The following is a 15,322-nucleotide window of genomic DNA, read 5'->3' as shown; positions in this document are numbered from 1 at the left end:
ATAACAGGACAATTTGTAAATGATTAGACAAGGCCTTTGTATTTAACTACTCTAAGACTATGCGCAAAAATTGCTGAATAAATCCTCAATAAAAAATTTCACTGTGGAATTTACTCGTTACATTCCAATGAATGAAATCCACTGTGAAAATCTATCGCTTTTCAGCAACAGCGCATACTTTGAACATCTGCAGTGTGACAATCTTCTGATGCAGTTTTTTCTGCTGTGAGTGAATCACGTTTGTTAAAACCCCATTTACTTACATTGTACTGTACATTGTTGTGGAATTTCAGAGATCATTCCAGCACCGAAGTTTCACAACATTTTCTTAGCATGTGAACTAACTTTAATACTGCCCCTATGTACAAGAATATAACTACTATAATACTGTCCCCAATGTACAAGAATATAACTACTATAATACTGCCCCCCTATGTACAAGTATATAACTACTATAATACTGCCTCCTAGGTACAGGAATATAACTACTATAATACTGCCTCCTAGGTACAGGAATATAACTACTATAATACTGCCCCCTATGTACAAGAATATAACTACCATAATACTGCTTCCTATGTACAAGAATATAACTACTATAATACTGCCCCCTATGTACAAGAATATAACTACTATAATACTGCCTCCTATGTACAAGAATATAACTACTATAATACTGTCCTCTATGTACAAGAATATAACTACTATAATACTGCCCTCTATGTACAAGACTATAACTACTGTAATACTGCCCCTATCTACATGAATATAACTACTATAATACTGCCCCCTATGTACAAGAATATAACTATTATAATTCTGCTCCCATGTACAAGAATATAACTACTATAATACTGCCCCCCTATGTACAAGACTATAACTACTATAATACTGCCCCTATGTACAAGAATATAACTACTATAATACTGCCCCAATTTTCAAGAATATAACTACTATAATACTGCCTCCTATGTACAAGAATATAACTACTACAATACTGCCCCTATGTACAAGAATATAACTACTATAATACTGCCCCTATGTACAAGAATATAACTACTATAATACTGCCTCCTATGTACAAGAATATAACTACTATAATACTGTCCCTATGTACAAGTATATAACTACTGTAAAACTGCCCCCTATGTACAAGACTATAACTACTATAATACTGCTCCCTACGTACAAGAATTTAATTACTATAATACTGCCCCCTATATACAAGAATATAACTACTATAATACTGTCCCTATGTACAAGAATATAACTACTGTAATACTGCCCCCTACGTACAAGAATATAACTACTATAATACTGCCCCCTATGTACAAGAATAGAACTATTATAATACTGCCTCTTATGTATAAGAATATATTTACTCTAATACTGCCCCCCTATGTACAAGAATATAACTACTGTAATACTGCCCCTATGTACAAGAATATAACTGCTATAATACTGCCCCCTATGTACAAGAATATAACTACTATAATGCTGTTCCTATGTATAAGAGTATAAGTGCTATAATACTGCCTATACTATATAACATTTTGCATGCTCATGTATTGTAGGTACAGTACGCCTCCAGCCCACAAGTATAATGACAGATTCTGATGCTAATAGGTTTATGTGGGATTTACCCGCCTGCTCACTCATGTAATCAATTGAGAAGTAACCTCTTATACACATTATTAGTTCTTTACTTGTCTACAGTAAATGAAGGAGAGGGCACTTGATGAAAGGTCTTTCTCCTGTCGGACGGCTTTGAAATGTACGAATCCCCTTGTATGTGCACTTCAACTCCATAGTAGACGGATATGAGCAAGTGATGAATAGTCAGGGCCGCTCACCACCCTTTCGGTACACTATGTACTCTGTCTATACCCCTACAAAGAAATGACTTATGCTATTGATTTTAAGCCTGGATTAGGGCTGACCTAAATTTTCCTGGCATACAAAAGGCAAGAGATATACTTGAGGCTTGTGCAGCCTGTAGCCTTAGTGCCCCTCCTATTCCTTCCCTCATACATTAAATGTCAATTTATTGCAGGTACAAGCTGTCAGATCACTTCAGAGCAGGAGAGGATCTGTCTGAGTGTTTCAGCGTCCTCTGTGGGCAGTCGACTGTTTGCTGGAGTTTTTTCATCAAAAGGTTCCAAATTCGTTCTGCAAAACATCTTCTCTGCAAGATAAAGACAATTTCTTAAGGTGCTCAAAGCCGCCTCAGTGGTTGAAGACTTCTTGAGGGAGAAGAGATTGTAGAGGGTGATAGACCAGCAAATTAAGCTGCAAATGCTAAAACACATTACAAGGAAACCTCTTTTTAACTCAAATGTTCCTTGACGCCCTTTCGAAAATGAGTGCTAGGTTTAAAGAGAACATCAAAACATCTCATGGGTTGGATTCTGCAAGTTTGGACCCCCTTCCAGTTGAAGTTAGATTTTTCTTGATGCTGGGGGAAAAAATGCAGTCTGCTGCCCCAGCTCTGCGTCTTGATACCTTGGTCAAGGTAGAGTGGCTTGTTCACATCCTGCTTGCCACCTCTACCCAGCTACATCCTTGACATTTGGTGGCACTTTAAACCTCCCCCAATGTTTTAGTGATATCACCTGTGATGTCACAAATTCCTGGAGTTCTAATAAGTTTACTTCTTTGGTAATATCATTGGTTCTTAGAGTACTGAAATCCATTGAGGTGTCCCTGTGCAGGTTTGAAAACTGCTGACTACATCAGCTTTGGGGCTTTCCCGACTTTGGAGGTCGATGTCAGCCCAGGTGGTAATAGGCTGGTCAGAATTGGAAATGGGACAGCTACGTTGATGTCGGTTATAGAGGGTAATGTCTCATTGTTCTCATATTTTGGTAGCTGTATCACTAGGGATTCATGGCCTGGTTGTAGTCAAATAACTTCAGGTATTCAGATATTCTTCCAGTATTTTGTGCCAGATCTGCAACTGAACCTCCCAAATGAAATGTTCCTGTGCAGATGTGAAGGCAGCCTAACTAATATGTCTCAAAGCAATCCCAATGGCTCCTAGGGAGATGATAAAACATGTGCTTCAGTGATGTCACTAGTTACTAAGTTACTGATATGTATTTGCCATAGTATTGTCATTAGTTTCTAAGTTAGTGATTTGTCTCTGCTTCAGTGATGTCACTAGTTACTAAGTTACTGATATGTATTTGCCATAGTATTGTCATTAGTTTCTAAGTTAGTGATTTGTCTCTGCTTCAGTGATGTCACTAGCTTCTAAGTTTCTGTTTCATCTCTGCCTCGGTAATGTCACTAGTTCCTATGTTACTGATTTATCTCTGCCTGAATGTTGTAACTAGTTTCTAAGTTAGGGTGCCTGCACACGGGCGGAATTTCTGCCACGGTATTTTAAGCACATTGTCCGCCCCTGACCGCAGCCAATATACTTCTATGGGGATCCGCAGTTGTCCCCAGACGGACAGATTTGCATCGCGGATTTTCACGCGCTAGAAAAAAACATGCATGTCCTAATTTGGGTCGGATTCTGTGCGTGGAGACTCCAATACAATTGAATGGATGCGTTTTTTCACGCAGTACTTCCGCGGTGCAGCTGCGGATGAAGACACTGGTTGCTATGACATTAGAGGAAGTAGGTGTGGCAGGAGGCTGCAGGTTTTTCCGCGAGTTTCTTTCCGCAGCACATCCGCATATATCCGCGCGTGATCTTTCACGCATCCGCACCTATCCGCAAGCACATTTAGGTGCCATACGCAGGTCTCCCGGGTGTGAAAATCCGCTGGCGTAATCCGGAACGCTCGTGTGCAGGCGGCCTTACTGAAATGTATCTCTATCAGTGATGTCATTAATTTACAAGTTACTAATATGTATCTGCCTTAGTGATGTCACTAGTTCCTAAGTTACTGATTTTTCTCTAGTTTAGTGACCTTACTACAGTAGTTTCTAAGTTACTGATTTTTCTCTGCCTTAGTGATGTTACAAGTTCCTAAATTACTGACTTGTCTCAGCTTCAGTGATGACACTCGTTTCTATGTTACTGATATGCATCCCTATCAGTGATATCACTCATTTCCAAGTTATTGATATGTATCTGCTTTATCTTCACAAATTTGGGCTCCAATACCATCTATACGCTGATGATACACAGCTATACACCTCTAACACCACGTCCTCTCTCTTTCTCAAACTTAACCTCTCAAAAACTGACCACCTTGTCTTTCCCCCTTCCAGTCAACCTCCCTCCAACATCTCCATATCAGTGTTTGGCACCACCATGACCCCCAGACAGCATCCCTGCTGCCTTGGGATCACACTGGATTCTGCCATCTCCTTCACCCCCCACATCTAATCTCTGGCCCGAACATACCACCTGCGCCTCAGGAATATTGCTAAAATCTGTCCGTTCCTTACCACGGACACGCTAAAGACACTCGTTGTCGCCCTCATCCATTCCCGACTTGACTACTGCAATTCGCTACTCATCGGCATTCCCTGCACCAGACTCTCCCCTCTCCAATCCATATTAAATGCGTCAGCTAGACTTATTTTTCTATCCAGCCGCTACTCAGACGCCTCTGCGCTATGCCAATCGCTGCACTGGCTGCCCATACACTACAGAACTAAATTCAAACTCCTCACCCTCACTTACAAAGCTCTCCATGGCGCCGCACCACTGTACATCACCTCCCTCCTGTCCATACATCACCCAGACTGCACACTCCGATCCGCTAACACACTCAGACTAAATGCCCCTCTAACAAGAACCTCACATGCTTGCCTACAGGATTTCTCTAGAGCATCACCGATCCTCTGGAACGCTCTACCCAAAACATCCAATCAATTACCGATGCATGGTGCTTTAGATGCACCATAAAAACGCATCTTTTCAAAGAAGCATACCAAATCTCTTGATTTAAGCCCCCACCCACTATATGCTCCCTGCCCCTCCTTATTGGCTCCCCACATTTCCTACTTCGCCTATCATATACATCTCCTGCCCCTGTACCTCCTTCTCACCCCCTCTCCGATTGTTTCTAAATGACTGAATATCACATGTAATTGACATACTGCTTGTATTCCTCCTTGCCTCATCTCCTGCCCCCACACCTCCCGCGTCACCCCCACCCCGTTTGTTGCCAAATAATTGTACACCATTTGTTGTTGTCGTATTGTTTGTATTCCCCTGTGTTTGAAAGTGCTGCAGACTAAGTCAGTGCTATACAAATAAAGACTATTATTGCTTTAGTGATGTCACTCATTCCTAAGTTATTAATTTGTCCATCCCTCAATGTAAGTAGTTGCTAAGTTACTGATACTAATGTGCCTCAGTGATGTCATGAGCTCTTATGTTACTGATTTGTCTCTGCCTCAGTTAGAAGCGTAGCTAAAGGCTCATGGAAGCAGATACAAAAGTTCGGCATGCCACACCAAAAAAATTCCTCTGCATCATTGGGTCTCTTAGGAATCCCATCAATGCAACACTAGCAGCAAAGGACATTGCTAGAATCTGAAAAGATTAGGCAGAAGGTTAAATAGAGGCTCTTGGGCCCCAATGCCAAATCTGGAACAAGGCCCCCTACATACCATGTGTCATTTATAATACTGGTGTTTTTTAATGTGATGGAGGGGCCTTTAGCCCCCTAAAGGTCCATTTAGATGGGACAAATGTCAGGCATGTACTAGTAGCGCTGGCTTGCTCACAGAGCGGCCAGCAGGGTGGCAGGGAGGCTGCAGATTTCTCTCCTCATGCTCCCTCGCCTCTCTCCATTGACTTAACATAGTGGCAGTTCAGTACTGAATGGCTGCTATTTGCACTGAGTGATCAGCTCATCCTCCATCGTTTATGCAGCATAAACAATGGACGATGAGCTGATCGCTTAGTGTAAATAGCAGCCTTCAGTACTGAATGTCCGCTATGTTAAGTCAATGGAGAGGGGCGAGGGAGCGCAAGGAGAGAAATCTCCTGCAGCCGCCCCGCTGTGAGTCTAGTAACCCTAGTTACTAAGTTACTGATTTTTCACTGTTGACTTGATGTCACTAGTTCTAAGGTTACTAATTTAACTTTACCTCTGATGTCACTGATTTCTAGAAAACGGAAAGGATTTTGACTCAGTGATGTCACTAATTTCCAGGTTAGGCTGGTTTAACATCTGTGTTGGAACCTCTCTCGGAAGCACTGCATGCAGTGATTTGTCTTCCGTCCAAAAGCCGGTCAGCTGAGCGGATACTGAACAGACCCCATTATAGTCAACGTGGTCTGTTCGGCGCTGTTTGGTTCTATCCTGAGACAGCCATTTAACCATGGAGATTCCCCTTTCCTGCTCCGAACTGGCAGGAAGTGGAACCCTGAGTGCAAATGTAAAAGCACCCTTACTCCTATGTCTCTGTCTCAACAATATCACTGGTTCCTGGAGTTAGGCTAGCTCTCATTCCTCAGCGAAATTCCATTACTACACTGATTATGACATTTAGTCAACTTTTTGATCACCACAATGTGCGAGTCCGGGACAAGGATCATTGAACTGAAATGAAGTAAGGGAAAATAAGATTACATTTTTTCCTTTGGTAGTAAATTAAAGGGGTGGTCTCGCGAAAGCAAGTGGGTCTATACACTTCTGTATGGCCATATTAATGCACTTTGTAATATACATCGTGCATTAAATATGAGCCATACAGAAGTTATTCACTTACCTGCTCCGTTGCTAGCGTCCCCGTTGCCATGGTTCCGTCTAACTTCGGTGTCTTCTTGCCTTTTTAGACGCGCTTGCGCAGATCCGTCTTCTCCCTTCTTCTCCCTTCGGCTCCGCTCGGCAGCATCGGCATTTTGGCTCCGCCCCCTTGTACGCATCATCGCGTAGCTCCGCCCCATGACGTGTGCCGGTTCCAGCCTCCTGATTGGCTGGAATCGGCACATGACGGGGGCGGAGCTACGCGATGACGCGAAAAGGGGGCGGAGCCAAAACTCCGATGCTTCCAAGACCAGCCGAAGGGAGAAGATGCATCTGCGCAAGCGCGTCTAAAAAAGCAAGAAGACACCGAAGTTAGACGGAACCATGGCAACGGGGACGCTAGCAACGGAGCAGGTAAGTGAATAACTTCTGTATGGCTCATATTTAATGCACGATGTATATTACAAAGTGCATTAATATGGCCATACAGAAGTGTATAGACCCACTTGCTTTCGCGAGACCACCCCTTTAATGACCGGTTGTCACAGAAGAAAAACGTTGGCAATGGGAATTGTGATAATAACATTTAGTGTATCCGAATCCTGAACTGCACTGAAAATGTGTTCAACCAGTTCACAGCAAGCCCATTTGGTCCCTGACCTGCACTCCTCATACTTTCCTGACAGATTCTCTGTTGCAAAGCAGATAATGAAGGGATGCTGTCAGATGTGGAAAATATCACCTCTTCCTCTCAGCATGGATTCCATAATATAAGGCCCCTTGGAAAGTGTCCAATCTGGTGATTCAGCAATATTTGCCTTTGATGTAATGTACACATAGGATTTATCTATGTGATACTTTAAAAGGAACAGTCACTATTTCACACTAGTAAAATCTACAAAAAATGTGGAGTAACCCTAAATTCTTTGCTTTGTCTTGTACTGATGAAGACCAATTTCAGATAATCGTTTAAAAACACGTCCGTAATCTGGATCCATATTGTGGACCTGTTTCAAAAGACATTCCACTACCGGTCAAAAGATTTAGAACACCTCAATTTTTCCAGTTACTTTTTTTATATTAACAGAGTTCAAGTCCAACAAATAATGTGGAATGGTTCAAAGTTAAATACCCAAACATGTGAAATGTTAACCTAAAACGCAATCGTAGTGTGAATTTGATTTTAACTAAAGGACAGCTGTTGACATTGGGTGTATCTATTCCTACAGGTGTCTCATCTTTTGTAGATTACTTTCAAACCCTCTGATTCTATATAACCAGTGTTGGACTGTAGTACAACACCCTATAGGGCAGAATTTGAACAGTTTTGCTCTTCAGGAAAGAGCACATTGCTATCATAATGGCAAGAAAAAAGGCAATAAACCTTAAAAAACAGACAGACAATCATAACCCTACTGAGAAATTGTAACTTTATTAATGATATATATCAGCGGTTCCGAGACTGTGCTCTGCACACGCTGCGATGCTGATCTCGGCGCACACTCTGACGTCAGTGTGCACCCGGGATCCTTCTCCCCTGAGTCCTCTCCTCCTCAGTTCCGCAGAAGAGGACTCGGGGAGGAAGCGTTTCGGGCTCACACACTTCTGTCAGTGTGTACCGGGGATCAGTGCTGAGCAGAAAAAGAGTGGCGCTGACAACAAGGAGAAAGTAAGTATATGGGTTGGGGGGCTATTATTGGAGCTACTGAGGGGGTTAATATTACTGTGGCTACTGAGAGGTTAATATTACTGAGAGTGTTAATATTACTGTGGGGTTAATATTACTGTGGGGGTTAATATGAATGTGGCTACTGTGGGGTTGTTATTATTATTACTGGGGCCACTGTGGGGGGGTCACTATTACTTCTGAGGCCAATGTGGGGTCATTATTACTAGTGGGGACACAAATATAGGGGGTCACTATCACTACATGAGGTGGATTTGCTACGGAATTTACAATAATTATAGTAGCAAAGTGGATAAGATTTTGAAAATTTAATCCACACGCTGTGGATGATCTGCACAAAGCCCGTGCGGATATTAACATGTGGTGCGGGATTTAATTCTGCAGTATGTTAATTTAAATATAATGTATATGTTTTTTTTTTTTTTTTAAGCAGTCCTGTCCTTTTTTATAATGCCGGAAGTAAAAATTATATGCTGTGATAAGCCACGCCTCTAACCCCTCCGCTGCCCACACCTTGGGGCTCCACTAGAAACTTTTGCTTCAAAAAGGGCTCCATGGCAGAAAAATATTGCGAGAGCCCAATAATATCACAGTGGGAACTCGCTCCCTTTGTGCACCCTTCCAATGCAGCAATCTACATAGATCGCGGCAGAGAAGGGGTTAACAGCGGAGGGTGCATCTTCGAGCACCCCCCGCTGTTGCAGCGGAAGGCCGGCTATCAGCAACAGTCAGCTCCCACTGCCACATCTCTTATGGTCTCACGCTATCCCTATGACGTAAGTGTACTTCCAGTTGCGGGAAGTACCCCTCTGCCATGACGTACCCTTACGTCATATGGAGGGAAGGGGTTAAAAAATACGAATTTTTTTCTACAAAAAACAGTTTTAATGGATAAAATACAAAAAAGTTTAACAAAAACAACACATAATTTATCACACCAAGTGAATGCTTTAAACATAAGTTTAAAAAGTAATGCCAGAATTGCTATTTTTCGTTTGTTCACCTCCCAAAAAAACACTATCGGGCCTCATGCCACAGGGAAAAATCAGGCTCACGTGGATTTCTGCTGTGGATGCACTATAATTGTCTTTTTTTTCATGCAGGAGATCAATTGAGATAGAGCTCCCGCACGCAAGATGCATGTTAAAATGGAGCATTCTGCATTTTTCCCCGCATGTGAAAACCGCAAATTAAAATACCATCTGTGGCTATTCAATTAACCGTGGATGGTCAATGCACTCCTATGGGATGCGGATTTGCGTTTGTCCTCCCTCGTGGATTTGCTAAATATAAATTCCCTTTGGACAGCCATTGAAAAGTCACATGTACCTCAAAGTGGTGCAAATCAAAACGAATCTCCTTGTTATTTTTTTTTTTTTTACCAAATGGTGAAGACTAGAGATGAGCGAACATGTCCGTTACGGACACATCCGCACCCGGACACCGGCTTTGCCGAACACTGCAGTGTTCGCGCGTAAAGGTCCGGGTGCCGCCGGGGGGCGGGGAGATGCGCGGCGGCGCGGGCGGCAGTAGCGGGGAACAGGGGGGAGCCCTCTCTCTCTCCCTCCCCCCCCACTCCCCGCCGCACCCCCCCGAGCTGCCACGGCGGCCCCCGAACTTTTTTCGCCCGAACACTGAAGTGTTCGCAAAGTTCGGTGTTCGGGCGAAAAAGGGGCGGGGCCGAACGTGTTCGCTCATCTCTAGTGAAGACTGTGAAAACAAAATCCAAAAACAATAGAGGAATTTCTGTACGTTTTTTTCCATTGCCCCCCTCCAAAAACACAGTAAAAGTTCTACAACACATCATATGTACCCCAGAGTGCTACCATTAAAATATACAATTCTTCCCACAAAAGAACAAGCCCTCATACGTTCATGGCAGCAAGTTATGGCTCTTGCAATGCAACGCTGAAAATTGCTTGGTCCTTAAGGCACAAAATAGGCTGGTCACAAAGGGGTTAAGGAAGGGCGAGAGGGGGGCAACTGCTGCAGATCCTGGAAGTCAGAGAAATACGTTTTTCATAGCATCACTAGGGAGTCCTCCGCCTTTCATGTACAGATAAAAGGAAGAAAACTGAACTGTTATTAAGCAGTAAATCCAGGCGGAGTTGTCCTATGGCTAGGGTAACAACAACTTGTATTTAACTCTTTCACTTCTGCCGCTTACTGAAAAGAAGAACACAGATCTGTATTTGTAAATGGTGGGGGGAAGGGGGGCATTCCAAGAACAGGCAAGAGGATTTGCCTGTTTTACCCTCTTGGGCTGCATGATTATAAACTTATTGCAGGGATGTTATAGACAGACATGGTAGGAAATTGGCAGAGATGTCATTCATGGAGTTGACTTGTATTTGCATATTCGAAAGACGTTCAAGAAACGAGTCCTGAGACGCTCAGATGGTAAGGAGTAGCAGTAGGTTAGATGTAGGGTACATGAAAGCTTGGGACAAGGGTGTGTTCCTGCACTTCCCCAGCAGGAGCAATCAGTAGCTAAGCTCTCCTGTGCCAGTCGCTAGGCTGGCACCATTCACCACCCATCAGTATTACACGCGGAAATAAAAAATCAACACTGAAACAACCAATTGGTTTTAGAAGCCACATAATTTGACAAATTGATTACAATTATGTTATTGAAAATTACGATTTAGGGGATGGATACAAGTAAAGTCACAATTTGGTAAAGTGGGCATTCCCATTTTGCACCTCTATGGCACAGGGTATGTCATATGTGTCTGATAGATGCGGATCCAGCACCTAGCCCCTGAACCAGGGGTTCCTTGAAGTCCAATTATATAAAGCTTTTTAAAAGAGCCAGTCGGGGGATGGATATTAGAAAAGTTTCAAGGAATTACTATTGAAAGTGCACTGGAGAGCTTCCATGAGTGAGACTGCCAGAGACTGACATGGCACTGATGACCCCGGGACTGAAGAGATGGCTGAATGGATGACCGGCTGGATCACTGGGACGAAGGACCCCGCATTATGAGGAAGGAGAGGGAGTCACCCTCTCCGTAGTTGCTGAACACCGAGGTCGCCATGATAGCGCATGCTGTGGGGCTCCTCAAGTAAAGTATGCCAGACCGAGATTGAGGCATATGGTAAATGTGACCTCCGGTTAAAGTGTTTTAGTATGTCAAAGTAGGACAACAAGTAATGAGCATACATATAATGGGTGACAAGTAATTGACTACCGTCTCTTTAAAAGTTTAAACTATTATTTATTATGAAGTAACATTCAAGTATATGTACTGTTCCGGTTTAGTAAAGTTATTTTTATTTTTTCTTACGCTACCTCCTTCTGTCACCACCGCTCCATACATAACACCACCACCTGCTTCAGTCTACATGTGACATCATGAGCCAAAATCATGGCACAAGAACTGGCATCAACTAAGCCAAATGGATAGATAGTATAAAGTTAGACAGAAACGTGTATTGGAAAGCGTGGGCACTGCATTCTAAAAAGAGTCCGATTTTTCAGTGCTGTGCAATCTTTGGAGGGTGACAGCGCTGGATTGCAGCAGCAAATGAGTATAAAAAATACATGACCCGGCTCCCTGTCACATCCCTTGGTAGCCCCATAATTTAGTTTATGATGCTGTGAGGACATGACAGGTTCAGCGCTGAGCCAATCAGGGGACAGGTCTGACTCACACCCCCTTCACACCCACTGCAGTACGGCCGCACGGAACTCCGGCTGTCGGGAGCAGGTGAGTATGTGTATATTTTTTATTTTAACACTTTTCTGGATGAATTGCAGGGAAGGGCTTATATATTTAAGCCCTTCCCGACAATTCATCCTGCGCTCGCCGGCAGCCCATTGCTTTCAATGGAGGCGACTGTATTGCCGGCTCCATTGAATTCAATGGGCAAACATCGTTCTTCTCTGCCACAGCTGTTACAGCTGTGGCAGAGAAGAATGATTTGTCTTCTATATGTTCTCAATGGGGTCGGCGCTGCTGCCGCCGGCCCCATTGAGCGCATATAGAGAAGAGAACAGGAATCGCAGATAGGTGCGATCTGCGATTTCTGTTCTATAATTTATCGGACGAGCGCATAAAAAGCGCTCATGTGTCCGATACCATTGCAAAGCAATGGTTTTACAAAATCGCCGGACGCATGCGCATGCGCAAATCGCGGCAAAAAACGCCCGTCTGACTAAGGCCTTACACTGTAAATCTATCTGCCAGTGACAAATGTATTAAGAGGCACAAGCCACATGGCAAATGGAAAACCCACTCCAATCAGGAGCTGGAGCTTTTAGTGTAAGACTGCCTTCACTTCTCCGCTAGTACCTCAACTTCAGTTGCAGATCTGGCACAAAACATCGAAAGAAATAGCGCTGCATGCAGTGCTGTTTCTTCCGGTAGAATGCCAGGCTGCTGGGCGTAAACCAAAAGGACCATTATAGTTAATAGGGTCCGTATGGTGCTGTTCGGTTCCGTCATAAGATGGACCTGTTCAGCCAGGAGATTCCCTTTTCCGGCTCCCAGAATGGAGCAGGAAAATGGAATCCCCAGCGCAGATGTGAAGGCAGCCTTATGTACATTAGTTTATAGTGTAAATTATAGTAAAATAGATCGGCTACATGGGCGATACCTCCTAAAGCTGGACCATGCCCACTTTTTTTTGGCATCAAGGAGTTGTTAAATAGGCCTCCATGTGCCAATTCACACATTACATTTTTTTACAGGGACACACAGTCCACCAAAACAGATGACATGTGGAAGCAAAAAAACGGACATAGGGACCGCATATGGAACTGCACATAGATAAACACAGATGAGGTTTTATACACTCAAGTGAGTTTGACCCTAAGCTGGCCATATACATGAAATATTCATCGACCAGTCAGTTGTCTGTGGGTTCACTTGTACAAACAATCCCACCGGAAACATGCCAGAGGAAACTGGTCAATGACGAACACGGCTTTTAAAAAAGACGCACTAGGCTTCTGCAAATAGCAAGCGATCAGTTGAATTTGGACGATCGTGCCATGGGCAATATTTTCTAACTGGATGGGTCATATTTTTGGAAGAATATATTCTGCAATCTGTGTATTGTGAACGATTGTGAGTTTTTTTCAGACAGTGGTCACCTGAAATGGCCGAAATCAGCTATTCCAGGTTTAATATCAAGTGTATAGGCGGCTTAACTCAGGAAGAAGCTTACTCTTGTGCTCATTATCACCCATCTATTGCCAAGATGAGTGGGGGAACCACTCATGGCAGAGTAACCAGAATCCTGGCAAACTGAGCTGAATACCTGCAACCATACTGACCACATGGTATCGCCCACTGTAAAAAATGTTCATCATTATAGTATAAGAGTTGTCATATTTAGGAACCTACCTGAAGTGTTAGACACATTCATATGAATGAATGCAAAATTCCAAGGAGGAGGAATGTGATTGGTGGAATCACCAAAACATTTGTGTCATACATTGAGGTCGCCACTGTTACTGGTACCATCACCCCACCGGAGAAATATGGAGGCAAAGCTGGAGTAATTAATTCACCAATGAAACACTAGGAGCACCTGCAAAACACAAAGAAGCAATTTTTTCAGCATTGTTTAAGGAGAAAGCCAAATTAAAAGATTTGTACTGGATGCATGAACTAGCATTTAGTATTCAGCTTACTTTCAATTCAATTGTAAAACTGTCTTCAGTTAGCTCCCCCTAGTGGTTTATGTTGTAACTATACCTATGCTGGGTGTTTGTATGCCATTTCATGGGAGTAATCACCTGTTCAGCAAACACACATCAATAACCAGGCTTTGTGTTGGCTACTCTGGTTAGCGGTTTCTAGAGACTGCAGGTTTTCCCCCTTTAACCCCTTTTTGATGGATCAGGTTTTTGCTGCTACAGTTTCTAGATTGCATCCACAAAGTAGCTGACGGTTGGTTGAGTGAACATGCAACAGAGTCAAACACGCTAAGAGTCAGCACTGGGAAGTCTGGGAAGAACATCAGAACCAAAGGATACACAAAACTCAGAGTCAGGGTGCGGGCAGACGAGCGCATAAACGGCGCGTTTTTGCGACCAAACGTATATACGTGACCATCTGAGGCAATGGTTTCGAATGTATTCGTTCACATGGGCGATTTTACGGTGCGTAAAAACGGCAATTCGAAAAAAACGGAACATATGCGACCGAAATACGCGCCAACGCATATTCGATCGCCGAAAAGACCGTTTGCAAAGTAGGAACAAACGAAAATACGCTTTCTAGCTCTGGTCGTGATTGGTGAAAAACGATCGCTCGGGCGATTATACGTTGCGCTCGTGCGAACGTAAATACGCCTACGCTCGTCTGCCCGCACCCTCAGGGTCAGAACCAGGAAGACTACAAGGTACAAGACTGCAGGCAAATAGGAAGTAAAGCAAATCCAAGGTCAGAATCCAAATCAAAAGAACTTGGGGGAAAAAGCACAAAAGAAAAGGGAGGGGAGGAACAAGGCGGGTGCTATCTTGTGTGGTAAGTTCAATAAAATCGGTGTAACGTATACTGGCTAATACTCTCACCTTGCTAAGTTGTGCCAGAATGTGCAAAACAACATACAGACACCTCAAAGCCACAAATGTGAAAGGGAAGTTTCAAGCCTCAGTCCACCAGAGGGCTTTTCCCAGAAATCAAACCAGGTATTGTGTTACAGCAGATAGAAATCCAACTGATAAAGGTGCTACTTCTCAAGTCCTGCCAATTAAAACGCATTTCTGATTAAAGTTCACTTTTTTATTAACAGAAACAAAGAAACAAAAAAATGTGTTTCAACCACAAGATGGGGTCTTCCTCAGGTATACAAACAGAAGAAAATATTTTTTAAGTCTATATGGGTGGTTTATGCTTGTTTAGACATATACAAGACTCGTAAATATTAGCTTTTTTTTCTTATGTTTATATACCTGGGGATGACCCCATTTCGGAGTTGAAATGCATAGTTTTTATGTTTTCTTTTTTTGTCTCTTAGT

At 43.1% G+C, this 15,322-nt stretch overlaps 1 protein-coding gene across 1 annotated transcript in view; it reads right to left on the bottom strand.

Annotated features, from left to right (window-relative positions):
- The window catches only part of LOC136621338 (G-protein coupled receptor 22-like), a 218,994-nt gene that overhangs the window by 46,341 nt on the left and 157,331 nt on the right, over positions 1-15,322 (bottom strand). Inside the window, exon 2 of the mRNA XM_066596784.1 lies at positions 13,701-13,887. The gene's annotated coding sequence lies outside the window, so the exon portion shown is untranslated. The remainder of the gene's footprint in view (positions 1-13,700; positions 13,888-15,322) is intronic.

The sequence above is a fragment of the Eleutherodactylus coqui genome, chromosome 3 (genome assembly GCF_035609145.1).
Source record: "Eleutherodactylus coqui strain aEleCoq1 chromosome 3, aEleCoq1.hap1, whole genome shotgun sequence".
In the NCBI taxonomy this organism is placed as follows: domain Eukaryota; kingdom Metazoa; phylum Chordata; class Amphibia; order Anura; family Eleutherodactylidae; genus Eleutherodactylus; species Eleutherodactylus coqui.
The sequence above is the reverse complement of the archived record's forward strand: the minus strand, read 5'-3'. Positions and strand labels throughout refer to the sequence as shown.